The following is an 18242-nucleotide window of genomic DNA, read 5'->3' on the forward strand; positions in this document are numbered from 1 at the left end:
TTCTCCTGGTTCTACTCATTTCATTATACATCATCAAAATGTTAAATCTCTCTAGGTTTTTCTGAGAGCATCTATCTCATCATTTCTTATATCACTAAATTATTCCATCATAATCATATCCATAAATTGTTCCATTATTCCTTAACTGAGGGGCATTCCCTCAATTTGCAATCGTTTGCCACCAGAAAAGAGTTGCTTTAAATAGTTGTGCATAGTTCCAAATTGCTCTACATAATGGTTGAGCTGGTTCACAATTCCACCAATAATGTTTTAGTGTCTCAATTTTCCTATATCCCCTCCAAAATCTATCATTCTTTTCTGTCTTAATAGTCACTCTTAATAGGTGTGAGGTATACTTTAGTATTGTTTTAATTTGCATTTTTCCAATCAGTAGTGAATTTGAATTTCTTTTCATATTTCTGATTACTTCATCTGAAAACTATTTTTTTTATCATTTGTCAGTTGAGGAATATTTTTATTTTCATAAATAGGATTCATTTCTCTAGGAGAAATGAGGCCTTTATCAACTTTTTTCAAAAATGTTTTACTTCTGAGTCTTGCCTCCCCTAATCCACTCTTTTTATGACCATCCCCTCCCTTATCCCTTTTCCCTACTACTTTCCTATAGGATAATACTGATTTCCATACCCAATTGTGTGTATGCGTTATCTCTTTGAATCAATTTTGATGATTCAAGCATTTTCTGCTACCTCTCCTATATTTCTCTTCATGATAATAGTTCTTTCTTGCCTCTTTTATGTGAGAAAACTTACTTCATTCTACCTTTCCCTTTCTCCCAGGACATTCTTTGTTTCTACCCCTTAATTTTATTTTTAAAGATGTCATCTCTATATAAGCAACTTACACCTGTACCCTTCATCCATCTCTCTCTCTCTCTCTCTCTCTCTCTCTCTCTCTCTCTCTCTCTCTCTCTCTATATATATATATATGTATACCTCAGTGGATTCTTTCCATTTCTATTTTCCCCTCTCATTCTATAATTATCAGGGCACTTTTCCTTAATTTCTTTTCTTTTTTTCTTTTTCTTTCCTTTTTTTTTTTTTGCTGAGGCAATTGGAGTTGTGACTTGACTTGCCCAGGGTCACACAGCCAGAAGAGTTAAGTGTCTGAGGCCAGATTTGAACTCAGGTCCTCCTGACTTCAGGGCTGGTGCTCTATCCACTACACTAACTGGCCCCTTAATTTCTTAGAGATGTCTAAGTTTTTTTCTTTTTTTTTCTTTTTTTTTTTGATCATGATTTCCTAAAGATCAGGAAATCTAATAATCTTTAAATTATTTCTCCTGGATCTGTTTTTCAAGTCAGTTGTTTTTTTTAACAAGCGGTTTCACATTTTTTCCCTTTCATTCTTTTGGTTTTGTTTCTTGATGTTTCATAGAGTCATTAACCTTTCACTTGCTTAATTTTCATTTTTAAGGAATGATTTCCTTCAGTGAGATTTCGTATCTCCTTTTCCATTTGTGTTTTTTATTTTTTAATTCTATTTTTTAATGAGTTCTTTTCTTAAGTGATTTTTGTGTTTCTTTTTCCATTTGACCAATTCTGCTTTTAAAGGCATTCTTCTCCTCACTAGATTTTTAAAAAAAATTTCTTTTACCATTTGGTCTATTCTATTTTTTAAGGTGTTATTTTCTTCAAATTTTTTTGTTTTATTTTACTGTGTTAACTTTTTTCATGATTTTCCTACATTACTCTGATTTCTCTTCCCAATTTTCCACTACTTTTCTTACTTGATTTAAAAAAAATTTTTTTTGAGCTTTTCCATGGCTTGAGACCAATTGATATTTTTTCTTGGAGGCTTTGGTTATAGGAAATTTGACTTTGCTGTCTCCTGAGTGTTTTGAACTTTCTTGTCACCTTATTAACTTTATATGGTTAGAATTGTTTTCTATTCATTTTCCTTGTCTATTTGCTTTTTAACTCTTTGTTAAAGTGGGACTCTCCTTCTAGGATGAAGGGGGTACTAACCCAAGCTTCAGAGGTTTTGTGCAGCTGTTTTCAAAGATACTTTTACGGAGCTATAAGATTTTGGTTAAGGCAGAATGGCCTAATTAGAGGTGTGTTTACTATTCCTGACCTGTACTCTGACCACAAGCACTCTTTCCTACCTGGAAACTGTGATAAAGTTCTCTGTTCCATTTCTGCCACAAACTCTGATGTGCCATCCAGGATTACAACCTGGATTTTGAATACAGACAAAGCAAGAGTCCCCAGTATCAATAGAGATCCCAAAAATCTCCTTCTGACCAATTATTTTTATACTATCAACTCTTTAATACTTGTGGGCTGAGGGACCTGGTCTGTGCTGGGAATAGCCTATACTGGATTGTGCTCCACTTATCCTGATACAACAACTCTTTCCTGATAAATTTATAAAGTTTTCTTGTGCTAGAAAATTATTTCACCTCACCCAGAATTTGTTTTAGAGCATCATTTAAAGGTCGTTAGAGGAGTCTGGGGGACGGCTCAGGCAAGTTCCTACCTTCTCTCTGTCACCTTGGCTTTCCCCCCTGGAAGGTCATTTCTAATCACAGCTTAAACACTAATTAGTTGTGTGATCTTATGTGCAGTTCATGCTACAGTTTCTTCATTTATAAAATGGGGGAGGGGAGAGTTGGACTACATAATTCCAAGGTCCCTTTCGATCCTATAAAAATTTATCAAAGCACTTTCTTTTATTAGCAACAACATATTAAAAAAAAACAGGTGAAAATGAAGGGACAGAAAAATAAAAATACTAAATTATTTTTCCCTTTTCATCTACAGAATAAATTGAAATTAAAGTTATAGATACATCATAGTCCTGGTATCATATGTCCACTAGAACCATTCATACTTCTGAGTTAGGCATGGCTTCCTTCACTATAAAAAATAATTAAACCAATAAGCAATGTTTTTCTTCTTGTGGTCTGTTCATTTCTATGGTGTCTGACTCTCTGAGACTCCATTATCTTGATTTGTTGGCAAGAGATGCTGGGGGAGGGGGGGGTCCGCATTTCCTTCTCCAGTTCATTTTCCAGATGAGGAAACTGAGGCAGACTGGTGAAGTGACTTGCCCTTAGTCACTGGAAGTATTTGAGGCCGGATTTGAAGTCAGGAAAATGAGTCTTCCTGAGGCCAGACTTAGAGCTCTATGCACTATGGCACCACCTAGCTGTGGGTTCATTTAACGTCATATGGTTAAACAAACTCAACAACATAAAAATCAACTTCAGTTATTTTGGAAATTTCTGTTACATCAAGGTGAAAAGCTTTAGGATCATTCACAAGAGACCCTAATCCACAGAAGCATAGTATTGCTGTTGAAAAAGTGATTGTAGTTACTTAGTGCTACCTTGATGTAGGACCAATGCTATATAAAAAAGAGGAATGGCCTATGTGTTAGAGCATTAGAAGAAGAAAAGGATACTGTACTGGTTCATTCCTGGTTTTCCATCAGCTCATCAATGGAAAATAGGCATCCTGTTTAACATGCAGAGAATGATATTTGTGAACTACTTCATTTGATTAACAAAGATTTTTTTAGACTATGTCTTAAACTTTTGAATTACAGTGAATTAAAGTAACTTCCATAAGTAAAAAGCACTAATATCTGAAACCAGTTATGACACAAATCTAGATTCAATACTGGAAACATATTTTTATGTTTATATTTATATTCAAAGATGTAATACATTTGGAACTTAGAAATCAATAAACAAAAGGTAAAAACTTAAAAGAAGTACTGAGACTACCACTGTGATTATTGGCAAGGTCCTTCCAAATAGATTCTTATATTAAGAGAGTCTGGTAGAAAAAGCATTGGATGTGGAGAAAGATCTGGGTTTACATACTAACTTTGACAACAGGTACACAATCTTGGGAAGCGGTTTCCTAAACTATAAAATGGGGGAAATAATACTTGTACTACTCCACAGGATTGTGGAAAATGCAAAATGATATATAAATATGAACTATCATTGCTATTTTATGAGGAAGTATACTTCTTTATTATAAAAAAGTCCCAACTATGTATTTGTAATTTACATAATAAAATTTTGAACAGAAAGGAAGTTATGAATATAGTGACAGGCATATGTTGTAAAGAGTTTTAAATTTTTTCTTACTTTAAAATTTTTAACAACTCTTAATTAGAATCCAAAAGATTTAAGATTTTTTGAATGCCAACTATATGCCACTGTATTTCTGACTTCCTTTTGGTTAAGTGTTTCATTGTAAAAGATCATAAACATATATATTTCTTCTTCCTAAGAAAGGGGAATATTGATGCTAACATGCTAAAAATAGTAATGGTTCGTATCTTGTTTGTCCTTCAGTCTCAATGAGGATCATGACATGCAACATTCCTCAAAAAAAAATTTAAAAACCCCTTTCATTTATTAAGATAAGTTTTACTAAGGAAAAATTAAATCCTAAGTTATATTTGCAAAACATCCCCCAAAAGGATTAATTTCACAACAGTTATAAATTTTTGAGTTTTAAAAGTTGGAAATTTGCAATATACTGGGACAGTCAAACTGAACTAGAAGTCTTGTTTTGTGCAAGAACATGCTTTAGGAAGGCATTATAGTATCACATAAAGATGGCTACATATGGAATCAGGGGAACTGGATTTCTATAATGTCTCTGAAAACTTGCTTCGTGGCTAAGTCTTTGAACCATACTTTCCTCATCTCAACAGTGAAGAGATGGACTGAAGTGGCATCTCCAAGTTGTGTTAATTTTGAAGTATCATATTGTTGTAGAATTTAAACAAATTTTAAGTGATTATTTACATGATTTGTTTTTTCTAAAAAATTGCTTGAATCACAAAATTATAGGTTTTCCACTAACCATGTCCACTGGGAAGACTTCTCCAAATTTTCATCAGTTCCTTATATGAATGTATATTAAAACAAATATTTATCACAAAGTTTTTTACTTTTTATTTTGGCCCACAGATCCTTTATTGTATTTATACCCCTGAGACAATTAATATAAACAAAAAAAAATCCATTATTTAAAAAATTTATATTACTATTTGTAATAATTTTTAAAATGGAACTAAAGCATGCTTCCAATGATTCTAGAATAGCTGAAGAAGTTACAGCAAGGGAATTTAATGGGGTGTATCATTGCACTGAAAGTAAGCAGTATCTTTGCTAAGAAAACCCAAAATGAGGTCAGAGAGAATTGGACACAAATGAAACTACTGAACAACAACAGGTCTAACCACATTACTATCCAACACAGAAAGATTCAGAGACTTCCAGCTCTAATATAAAATACAAATGCCTCTGTTGGATATGTAAAGCACATTGAAATTATCGGAGTTTTAAAAATTTTGTATCTTTGATAATCATAATTTTCTCAAATTTTAAAATTTATCACAAAGATAATGCATACATAATAATCTCTTAAAATTTAAACTTTTCTTTTTATTCATTTTAATTCCCCTGTCAGTTTTGATAACTTGAGATTTGTTTGTTTTTAAGCAAATGTAGTATTTTAGTGGTATTTAAAAAAAACAACTCTTAATTTCATTTAAATTGTTCTTTGTTTTCCATTTTGTTGATTCTGTGATTTCATAATTTCCCTTCTGCTTTCTTCTGACATATAAAAATGTGGTTTGGCCTTTAAAAATGATCTCTAACTACATTCTATGGATTTTGATATTTGTATTATCATTAAATGTAAAGTAATTTGTTAATGTTTTTACTTTAGAGTTCCATATTAACCTATGCCTTTTCATCAGAGAATCACTATTTTTGTCTAGATTTATTAAAAGTATTTTCTGGAAATTAAAAAAATATATAAAATTTCTGCCTAAATATTTACCTGGGATTACTCTACGGCTAAATCACATAGAAACAAATAAATAATAAATTTCTAAAAAATAATAAATTAAAAATATTTGTTAATTTTTAACTATTTTCAAGCAGACAACACTGATTTTTTTTAAAATTTCAATGGAATTTTAAAGCATGGCTAGATGAGCCCCCCTCATCTAAGGAGCCCAGAGCATCAGAACACAGGATTCAAAGTGGTAAAAAGCTTAAGAATCAGTGCCATTTGCACTGTCAGCAGTATTTTTTTTTTCAGATGGTCAATTCATTTGAATTAAAAAAATTATATTCCTTGCTTCTTGTATTAAATTTTAATCACATATGTGCAACGAGTGAGAGGACCCTGAATTGATTATTCTTGCTCTGAAGTTCCACGATACTTTTCCCAGGTCCAATATGGCTTTTTGGGGTGATCAATTTTGCAAATCACAGCCAAAGTGATAACACCTCTATCTCCAAACTATCACAAAAATATTTAATGAAGTTGCAAAGAGCATATAAATAAAGGGTTAAAATAGTATAGTTGTCTTTTGATCACCATACACAAAAGGATAACCCCATATATGCCACATTAGGAGCATCATCTATACTACAGATTCAAACACGCACACAAATAGTACATATAGACACATATAGTTTAACAATGTTCAAATTTTTAACTTTTAAAAAAATTTTTTTGATGTCTTCTAATATTCATTTTATATGTATTTCTTAATTGTAATATTATAAACTTTCTTTGTATGAATGTAATTATTATATTATTTAGTACATATCTACATGCGTATATAAATTGTTTTTATTTTTAAATATAGTAGAATATTCCTACTTATCTTTGCAGATGCTTTCCATATTTGAAATCAATTTTGTTATTTTACATGTCAGTGGAATAACACAGTCACATCAGAACACAGGACTCAAAGTGGTAAAAAGCTTAAGAATCAGTGCCATTTGCACCATGAGCTTCTGTAGGATTATCTCAGCACAGGCCAAGATTGGCTGACTTTTATGACAGACTGGATTCTGTGAAACCTCTTGCTTTGGTTTTAGGATCAAAATTCTTCTAAGATTCCATGACCAGACCATGTGTTCACCCTTCCATCTTCCTGCTCCAAATGTAGACTGCAGCTGTGTCCCTCCATCACTGTTCATTCAAGCAGCCGCTTTTCTTATTCCTGTTTTTTTTTTTGCCATGAAGGGTCCCTTTTCCCCTTTTTCTTGTAAGTTTGTGCAGAGTCATGTAATCCTCTGTTCAGGTACAAGTAAGAACCCATATAAATCTAATGTCATAGTGCTATATTTAATAAACAGCAGTTTTCTCATCACTGTGGGCTCAAGTTGTTCCAGGACTCCCATTAGGGAGGAAGTACTCCCTGTTTATATTATGTATATATGAATGTTCAATTAATCTACCAATTTGTCAATAGAGTTAGTCAATCAGTAAACACCTATTATATTCCAGGCACTATGCTAAGTGCTGAGAACACAAAGAAAGGCAAAAAGGCAATCTTTGTTCTTAAGGAGTTCATATTCTAATGAATACAGGGAGTACCTGATAGAGGAACACTCTTCTCTGATGCAATTGAACTATAACTTACCAAATAAGTTCTAGGGAATTGCCTAAGGTACATAGAATTATAGTGGCATACCCGGAATTACACTGCTAGAAAATAGCAGGGTCGTGAGATTTGAACTTGTTTCTATTTCCACTTAAAATAGTATTCTATTCATTATACTTCAAATTCACAAATACATACATATAAACAATATATACAAACATATATAACTGTAAAACATTATTCAAATTAACTTTCTTTGATTTGCAAATTCTGATAAGATTTACCAATATTCATTTTATGTGTATTTCTTGGTTGTATTATAAGTTTTCCTTTTGTAAATTTAATTATATTATTTGTAATATATACACATGTGTGTATATATATGTGCATATATATGCACACACATAATATTAAGCACAATAAAATATTCCTGTTTATCTCCACAGATGTTTTCATATTTGAAATGCATTTTATTATTTACTATCAATACAACTCAATATTTTCTTAATCTTTCTATAATGTTTTTAATTTTAGCTTGGGCTTTCAATTTAAATGTGTAACTTTTCATATTAGATTCATTTATACATCCATCAATTATTTATTATGAACCTATTATAGATAAAAACATGTTAGCCATTTCCTGAGTGAGAGGTAGTAGACTCAAGAGTACAAAGTAAGATATTTTGTGGAGATAGCCTATGTGGAAATTTATTTTGCTTAACCATACATGTTTGTAATGGATCTCTGTTTAAAAATAAAATTCAATTTTAAAAAATAACATTTTAGATTTATAGCACTATTTTTTTGTTGTAACCAAAATAATCTTAAATATCATTTTGCAATCTATTCTGTAATTTTTTTTTTCTTCTTGTGGGGGAATTCATTCCAGTTACATTTAATAATAAAATCGTTTGAATTTCTCATTCTCTACTCTTATTTGTTGTTTTGCCAAAAGGTTAAACAAATAATTTTAGTTTTCTATTTCTATAACTAAGCCAAATATAACAAAGTTTTAAAAAAACACAATTTCTACATTTTATGCTACAAAATTAGTAAATAATTCTAAAACCTGACACCTATCCTCACTCATTCTGTCAACCAAAGATTCACCTAGAAATTGCAACACATTCTCTCCACACCCATTCTAACATATTTTCTTCCTCTGTTTATGTGAAATACCACTTTATTTCTTTAATATCTAAAGGATCCATGATTTTCTTGTTGATATTCCATCTATAGATGTAGAGTGAAACTTACTATGTATCTTAGTAAATTGTCTTTATAAATTGCTATGTAAAAAAAAAAATCAGCCAATAATTAATGTCTTTTTTCTCCAGAAAAATCTGGCAAAATCTTGATTGAATTTTAAAAACTTAAAACTTTTCTACCTAACTACTTAAATGTTTTTTTTTTTTGTTTAGAGATATAATTTGGAAGTTTCATGATGAAATTTCTGGGTGAACTGATTTAAGTTTCTCTTTACCGAGTTCTTTCTATTTGTGAGGTATCACTGTTTTTGATAAGTCTGGGAAATTTTCTTTAAAAATTCCTTAGTGGGCAGTTAAGTGGTGCAGTGGATAAAACACCAGCCCTTAAGTCAGGAACCTGAGTTCAAATCTGGTCTCAGACACTTAATACTTCCCTATCTGTGTGACCCTGGGCAAGTTACTTAACCCCAACTACCTCAGCCAAAAAAAAAAAAAAAATTCCTTAATGATCAAATGTTATCTCTCTTTTTATGATTTGTGGAGCCCAAATAATTCTGAAGTTTGCTGTCCTTGCCCTGGTGTTAAATTGTCACCTGCATTGCTTCTCCGTGTTTTTCTGTTATTTTCTAATCTTCTTTTGCCACTTTAAAAGCACTATCATTATTTCCTGTATTCCATTAATCCTACTTTGGGGTGTCTTCTGAAATGTCCAGATTTATCATACACATTTTTCATCATCATAGGCTTTTTCATTTCCTTTTCCTGGACTCTTCAGGCTGCATTTTGTTATTTCTTTGTTCTTGTTATTCTTAAAAATAAATTTTATTCCTCATTTTAATTCTCTTAATATGTCTGATATTCTTTTGAGTATTTATCTCTCAGGATTCTGATGAAATTTTTAACACCTATTCAATATGTGCTTCTGGGGGCTTTTCCTGTGTTTCTGTTAAAAGCTTTTTGTTGGTTTACTCATTCTCTTTTAAGTTTTCCAGTCCTATTTTTGAAGGCAATTTTGAGGACTCTGCCTCTCTTGCTATCTTCCTAGAAGTTTCCAAGATAATTTCAAATGTGACACAGTAGTTAGTACCATATAAAGATAGTTCCCTTGTTCCCCAAACATTCATTGTCTTCACACTGTTTCCTGGCTATTTAGTCACGGTTGAGTTTTTCCAGATTCAAAAATTTTAACTAAACTCCTTTCCTCTAAAATTTGGTAGGTTTTAGGAAATCTGATAACCAGATTGAATTAAGTTAAAGGAAGTGTGTAAGTGTGTGTGTGTATGTATGTGTATGTGTAGGGGTTTTTCTCAGAGATTACTTTTTTTTTTTTTTTTAAAGAGAAACTTAATTACCCAAATGTATCTGTAATTGGTAGAATATAACAGTGGGGTCATGGGGCTATCTTTCTTTTTCCCCAGACTGTAAATACAGGGGATACCTATGACCCAATTCTATTATTGATCAGCACAGAAGCTTAGACTTGTTCCACTTTTGAGATGGAGTTGGTTTGTCCTTCTCCTCAGGCAACCTGGTAGATCACATTACCAGAAGCTCACCATATTGATTTTGGAATTGGGATAGATTAGCCTGGGTAGTTTTGTAACTCAATACTTGGAATCACATCAAGATCCATCACTCAGCCTTCCTAGTTGCTCGGATTACATGCTACCACCATGGATGACTGACTGGATTTTCTACAAAGTAGTTTGTTATAGGCTGTTTGAGCTCTAGAATGAATTAAGCATCAGAAAAGTATATGAAATCAATCACTGAGCACATATTAGGCATGGGCACTGGGCTACCTACACAAAGGAAAATATATGTAGAAGAATCTTACATCTCTAGAATTTACAAAAAGTAGAAATCTTCATGACCTCTAGGTGGCAGATAAACACTACTATAGTTATTAAGTTTTCAAATTCTGGAACAAAATATTAAAAGCTCAAATGCAGATATCTATTAATAAGAAAAAAAAATCAAGCAATAGATCTAAAGGGGGAAAAGGAAAGCATCCATAAGAATGCCAGAAGTTAATTAAAGTACATCAAATCTAAAGGACACTACTAATCAGCCAATATATATGGAAAAAAATGGAAAAAATTAGGTCCATTGACAGAGCAAATTTTAGAGAATCTGAGATACCTGGGTAATTAAAACAGTCAAGTTTTTTTTACTCTTTTGGGTAAAACCAAATAGTTCATTACTATTTATTTAATATCTCTAATAAAATTAAAGGTTATTTGGTAGTTAAATTAGTAATCAAAAGATTTGCGTAAAATTTTTTTGAAATGTAAACATCAATGTAATCAGCATTCAAAATATAAGCACTAATTTTCAAGCTGACTTCTTACTATAACATTCTCTCTTAATGCTACTGTTTGATTGTCTACACACATAAAAATAAAAATTTATTTGGAACCCACAGAATTGTACTATTGACAGCAATTCTTCACAGTGGCCAGAAAGGGGAAGGGGCATCTAGCCAAGACTCACTGAAAATCAGCCCATGTATCCTCTTCTGGCACAAATGACACATCCCAAATTGTTCTGCACCACATAAGAGATGTGATCCTGAAAAGGTATAGGTAAATCAAAATTTTGCAAATCCAGAATTGGACTAGGTTACATTACCTAAGTACTCTTTCAACCCAAATTCAATTTCTATACTATTCCAAGCACATCAGACAAATAGTTATTTAAAAGAACATTATGCTAGCTTTTTAATTTATAAAGCAAGGAATATATTATAATACTTTTTCTTTTAATGAATTTGAATTTTCATAAACAGTACTGAGTTTTCTTTAAAAAGGGCATTGCAAATAAATGCAAATAAACTGGCTGACTTAGGCTAGGGGATGTTCTCTAAAAATTTTGCTAAATAGTCCACAAAAGGATCTCTGCTAATCAACACAAATACCAGTGATAACCAGGATCTTTTTTCTCATGATCATTTTTCATATTTCCAATTAAAAAGTAATTCTCAACTGTATTATACATTAATGAAAAAAAAGAACATGTCAGGTTTTGACTGTTACTCCAAAGTCCTATTTCACTTTTGTTAGTAACTTCCTATATCATAGTCAATATAGCACTTCTACTTTCTATCCCTACCTGTGCCCTATACTCCTGTGCCTTCCAAAACATCATCTAATTTAGAGTTTTATGCTTCAGTGAGAAGAATGAGGCAGTCTGACACAAACTCTTTTGGTCCCCCTTCTTCCTCCACTCTTGATAGAACATGTTCATAATCCAATCTCTATTCCTTCACTTTGATCACTGAAGAATGTCTCTTCTACTTGACAGCCCTTTGAATACATGAAAAGTATTATTTCCTATATTCTCCATGAAATTTTTTCTCCTTCAGACTAAACATCCTCAATTCCTCCCGCTGATCCTCTTTTGGCATGATATTCAAGGTCTTACACTGTACTCATTTGCCTCTCTCCAACTTAAAACATTTTTTCTAAAATATGGCACCCAGAATTTTGAAGTGCAAAGTACAGTAATACTATTACCTTCCTAGTCCTTTTTCTAAATATTGCCTAAAAACGCTTCAGCTTTTCTAGCTTGCCACATCGTACAGCTCATTCTTAGTTACCTTGCAGTCCATAAACAATCCCAAATTTATTTCAGAAAAATTAGTCCATCTTGTACTTATGTAAATTATTTCAACCTAAGTGTGAAATGATATTTACCTCTATACTGTTATACTGTCATGTGAATAAAGCAAAGATCTTTTCTAATTGGGAGGAAGTAAAGATATGAATTTTTGAAACAGGAGACATCTCAGCTATGTCTTATTTCAACAAGCAAAACTGTGATGTTCACTAGATAAAGGAAACAGTGAGCAAAGGTATACAAATAGGAAGGTAGGGCATTGTTGAAGAAGGGTAATTAGTATAGTTTAGCTACAGTCTAAAATACGTGAAAAGGTAAAAGACCAGGAATGTAGTTTCTCAGAATTCAAATAGTAGAAGTAACAATCAATAGTGTCAACTGTTACAGAGAACTGAGATCCAACTCAAATAGAAATGGGGGCCACTAATCCATAAGGAAGGATCCTGCAGGCATTATCTTGATTTAATTTTTAAATGCGATATTTTATCTGTATTTTGCTGTATTTTTATTTATTTTGTTATACATTTTCCACCAAGTGACAGAGTAAATAGAGTGCCAGACCCAGAATCAGACAGACCTGAATTCAAATGCAGCCTCAGATACTTCTTAGCTGTGTTACCCTAGGCAAGTCATTCTATTTGCTTCAGTTTTCTCATCAGTAAAATGACCTGGAGAAGGAAATGGTAAACTACTCTAGTATCTCTGCCAAGAAAACCACAAATGGGGTCATGGAGAATTGGGTACACCTGAACAGCAATATTATCATAGTTCAGAGCTTGAGTGAAGAGAAGGAAACCTCTGACTATATACATAAGATGGCAATGAACCAGGGGAAAAAGACACTAAAAATGCATGTGAAACAAAGTTTTAAAAAACAAATGTTAAAAGCTTTTTACATTTAACTAAGAGAAAATAAAATATTAAATAATTTATTTTAAATTCATGAGAAAAAGGATAAAATTTAGGGAACAGGTTGAAGGAAAAAATTAGGCATAGTTGTTCCTCTGAGATAGAAAGGATGGGGGAATCCCAGTGTTCAAGCTGAGAATTCATGACCATCTCAATATTTTTAGTACTACGGGGCTTAGGTCATTTGTTATGAAATGTAATGGTGAAACTAGAAGCTTGAGGGAATGAAAAAGTATGAAATATTTTCTCAGGGGATGTATTTAATAATAGTTGAATAAAATAACCAACAAGCAGCAATGGAGGCTCAGCTGAGGTCATGTAGCATAATAAATTAATGGCTAATGAAATCAGCACAGTTATATCATTTTTCCAGTAATGCTAAGTTGTTCAGGGAATACAGAAATTGGATGGTGAAGGTCACACATAGTCCTGTTTAACAGGGGAACAAAGTCCCCTGAAGAGGACCAGGTCAGTTTGAGAAGCCAACAAAGAAGCAGCCCCATTTTTCAGTAAGCAGACTCCTTCTGAAGTTGATAAAGGACAAAAAGATTTATAGTATAGAATTGTGAATTGCCACAGTCACTTATATTCCCTATGCATTTGCTTTTCTGCTATAGTTCTGCTATGATCAGTGGCCATTCTTTCCTAATGGATAGCATCAGCAAAAGATTGCATTCCTGGGTCACTGGAGGATTATGTTATTATTCTTGCTTTGCCTTTTTCTTAGTAAATGTTTTGGATTAAGACATAAATGAAGAAAGAAAAAGTATACCAAAGTTGGACTTTTTTTCCCCCCGCCCTAAGCAAAACAAGTCCAGTAACCATTTGTGTCTGGAAATGGAAGATTGGGAGCTAGCAAGTTATGCCTTCTTGTTGATTTCTCCTACTACCACTACCAGAAGAAGTATCTCTGTCTTTTCTTTTTTCCTTCATCTTTTACCTACCTACCTTCATCTGCCTACCAGGCAGAACCAACTAGCCATACATATATATATACATACATCTGATATATGTGTGTATATGTTATGGGCCAGAACTCTGAAGCAAGGATTCTTACAAGATGTTAAGTCAGTGGAATTGATCAAGAAAATAGTTATCTAATTCAGCATGGTGATTAATAGTTCTCTAACTTCAGTAAGATTGATTTAATCTTACAACAAATAGTTTCCTAGTGATATAATGATTGGTATATACTCAAGATAGAGAGAAGGGTTTCTAGTGAAAGGTTAACTGCTTGGGGGAAAGGGTTTGCTTGTATCTCTACAGATGGAGAAGGAATCAGATGGGTGCCAAGGAGCCGTATTTGCCTTGCCCATTGGAGAGAGACAAAGAAGAGAAAAATCTCAAAACAAAGGAGAAGATCTAAAAAACATCTGACACTGAAAGTGCATGGCTGATAAGAAGACTGTTACAGAACTTCAAAACCAGCAGGAACCATTGGATTCCCTGAGATGAAAAATTGTTGCTAAGACTGATGCAGGACTTCAAAATCTACAGGAATCATTGGATTCCCTAACACAAGATGAGACTATTGCAGGACTTCAAACATTGCAGGAATCATTGGACTCCCTGATACATGAAGTAATGGACAGCAGTTGGAAGTAATGGACAATAGATTGGTTTTGGACTATTTCTAGGACTTATGGACATGTATAATTCCTCATGTTGATTCATGTTTGTTATTATGTGCTTGTGTAATGACTCCTATGTTGATGAATTTATGTATTTCTGTTTCAAGTGAGACCCTTCAGAAACCCGCTAATCTGGTTTGATTCCCCATTTTCCTTTTTCATTTCCCTTCCTGAGACGTCAGGAAGGGCGTGATCACCTCCTTTTTTGGTGTTTTTACCCCTTTTTTGAGGAGTCAGGAAAGGTGTGATCACCTCCTTTTTGGGGTTCTCACCTCCTTGAGAAGTAAGGGAGGGTGTGACCATTTATGTTCTAAAACAAAAGAAAGCGGGAGATGTTATGGGCCAGAACTCTGAAACAAGAATTCTTACAAGGTGTTAAGTCAGTGGAATTGATAAAGACAATGGTTATCTAGTTTCTCATGGTGCTTAATAGTTCTCTAAGTTCAGTATGACTGATTTAATCTTACAACAAATAGCTTCCTAGTGATATAATGATTGGTTTATATTCAGTATTGAGCATATAAACTGGGACTTAGACTCAGAGCCATATTCATTCACTTCATCTCACAATATCTGGTGGCTGGTCTCCTGCACTTCCCCTAGAGACCAAGGCCAGTCTGAAAGGCTCTCTAGAAAGCTGGCCTGGGCCCCAGGCAAGGAAACTAGATTGTGAAGGAGATAATAAGGGATTTGGACTTTACCTGGCTATTCTCGTGGTGATTACTGAAAAGAAGGCTGTCCCAGAGACCTCCAGAAAACCCAACAGGAACATTACATACATATACATGCACATACACACACACACACGAAATATAAACAGAGTAAAAGGTTTAGAGGGAAATAACACTAGGGGCTGAAAGCACTAGGAAAGGTCCCTTATACAAAGTGATGTTTGGGCTGAGCCTTTAAGGACATCAGGAATTTTAAGAGACAGTAGGAAGAGAGTTCCATACTCAATCAATACAAAAAACATGAAACTAGGAGTTGAAGCACCATGTGTATGGAACAGCAAGTAGATTCAGCTATGAATGGAATATAGAAAGTATGGATGGGAGTAATGTCTAAGAAGACTATAAAAATAAGGTAGGCAGGGCCAGATTAAAGAGCTTTAACATCAAACAAATATAAACAGAAGGCCACAGCTGATCCTACACTGAAATTTACTGAGTACAGAGGTGATATGATTGAATCTATGATTCAGGAAATCATTCTATACTGTGTGGAGGATGCCTTAGAGCAAGGAGATCAATCAAAAGGCTATTATCACAGTCCAGGTGAAAAGTGGGTCTAACCTTGTACAATAGCACCATGTTTAGAGAAGAATATTTACATGAAAGATATAGTCGAGAGAGATGAGAAACGTGGCTATCAAGATAAATGCAATAAATGAAGAGTTGAGATTGACAATGAGATTGTGAATCTGCATGACTAGATTATTGCTGTGCCCTCAATAGTAATAAAGAATTTTGGAAGAGGAGTGAGTTTTGGGAGAAAAATGAATTGTTTTGGATGGAGCACAGGGTTTGAAATGCCCAATAAACATTTTTACAACATGAAATGGGATATATTACTTATATATGGGAAATGTCAGCATAGCAATTTTATAACTGAACCAATATGTGGCAAGAGCAATATTTCCCAAGGTGCTACCTCTCATAGGCTAAGCTAGTTTTTTCATCAAAATTACTGATACCATCCTTGGGGCTTAATTGGTCCAGGGAAATAAGGCTTCCTAGTGGTCTGAGTATAAGGAATCAAGAACTTCTTCATTAGAAAGGGAGATCAACACTACCAACACATAAGCTAAATCAGTGAATTATTCCTGCTGAATTCCAAACCCAAAACATTAAGTCAGTCTAAATCAGAACAACCAAGCACCGTAAGAGCTAAAGAAATCATCACCATGTGAGATGAGGTAGCATACAAAAAAGTGTGTTTGTGTGTGTATTATACATATATAGGCTTAGAAAAGGGCCTTTGAACTACTCATAGCATATATGAATAAAGATCAAGATGAGGAAACTAAAACATAGTCAGAGTGGGAAGAAAAAGAGCCCAGAAAAGAGAGAATATTTAGCAGGAAAAAGTGATGAACGATATCAAATGCTGCAGAATGATATGCATAAAAGTAAAGAAGATACATGAGAATTGGAAATTAAATTAATTTGGAGAAAGCTATTTCAGTTGAATGAATGATAGAGTCAGAAGTAATTTGTTTGGGTGGAGTATAAGTACTGATTACTGTCTTTTGCCAAGTTCTTAGGTTTAAATGAACGGAACTTTATTGGTCTAACTAGAATATCAAAGATATTTTCCAAAAAACAATTGTAACTGCTACAGTGAGTGTTACTGTAATACTCTCAGAGAGTCATTGTTTCAGTGATATTATCTTATTTCCTTTGGACCCTCTCCATTTTTGTATTTTAGATATGCTGGAAAGCAGTTAGTTCCATTAGTACCTTTATAATTCTGGGAAAGTTATTTAACCTTATTATCAATATACCTCTTGGCTATCCACTGTTCAATAGAATCTATCTCCTTAATCATAAAATAAAGATAATATTGATAATATCTCCCTTGAGTAAGGGAAATACAGGAGACTGAATAACAAGATTGACATAAACTTTTTTTTTTTTCCATCCAATGGACTAATTAGTAACTTTAATTTGCCATACTTGAATCATGAATTCTTAATAGTTGGAAGGGACCTCAGGGCCCTCAATTCCAACTTGTACTTCTATAACAATCTCCTCCACACATACCCGAGAACTGATCATCTAGCCTTTTTTTATATCTTCAGGGCTTATATTATCCGACTTCTAACAGAAACCATAAAATTTAACATCTTTAGGGATTCCAAAAATTTTGTAAAAGGGGGTGTGGAGAGTTGTCCCATTTGTAATTAGATTTTAAGTACACTGCATCAGATAGTATAGGAACAAAATAAATTTTGTCATCTTCTCTTCTTCAATCATATAATTCCTCTTGTGGATTACTTGCTTACTGTTCACCATTTTCTTTTCTCTCAATTTGTCTTGCTGTCAATGAACATTTATTAGGTACCTAAAATAAGACAAGTGCTGTCCTAAGTGCTAGGGATACAAAGAAAAGCAAAAATCCCTGACCTCACAAAGTTTACACTCTAATAGGGGAGACTGCATGTAATAAGTAGTTATGTATAAGATACAAAGGATTGATTAAAATAGACGGAAGATAACCTGACATGAAAAGATATAGCTGCTAGGTACAAGGAAAGGTACTGAAAAGATAGAATTGAAGCTGAGTCTTAAAGGAAGGCAGAGAAAATAAGAAGCAGAGATGAGATTTGGGGTTTGGGGAGAGAGCATTTCAAATATAGGAAGAAGTGGTTGAAGGCATAGAGATAGGAAGTGGAGTGTCATGATCAAAGCCAGTACAAGTGCATGGAAGGAAGTAAAGTTCAAGAAGACTGGAAAGGTGGAAAAGGGCAATGTTA

The 18242-nt window shown here is 33.3% G+C and overlaps 1 protein-coding gene across 6 annotated transcripts in view; it reads right to left on the bottom strand.

Annotated features, from left to right (window-relative positions):
- Window positions 1–18242, bottom strand: part of LOC100929768 (malate synthase) — a 99709-nt gene that overhangs the window by 41039 nt on the left and 40428 nt on the right. For 4 of the 6 annotated variants that reach the window (XR_004230274.1, XM_031942717.1, XM_031942719.1 and 1 more), the window contains one exon: window positions 11103–11180. The exons of 1 other annotated variant lie outside the window; for it this stretch is intronic. The gene's annotated coding sequence lies outside the window, so the exon portion shown is untranslated. Of the gene's footprint in view, window positions 1–11102; window positions 11181–11720; window positions 12825–18242 lie in introns of those variants that run through there. One more of the 6 variants, XM_031942718.1, reaches the window with a different exon arrangement.

The sequence above is a fragment of the Sarcophilus harrisii genome, chromosome 6 (assembly GCF_902635505.1).
Source record: "Sarcophilus harrisii chromosome 6, mSarHar1.11, whole genome shotgun sequence".
NCBI classification, from domain to species: domain Eukaryota; kingdom Metazoa; phylum Chordata; class Mammalia; order Dasyuromorphia; family Dasyuridae; genus Sarcophilus; species Sarcophilus harrisii.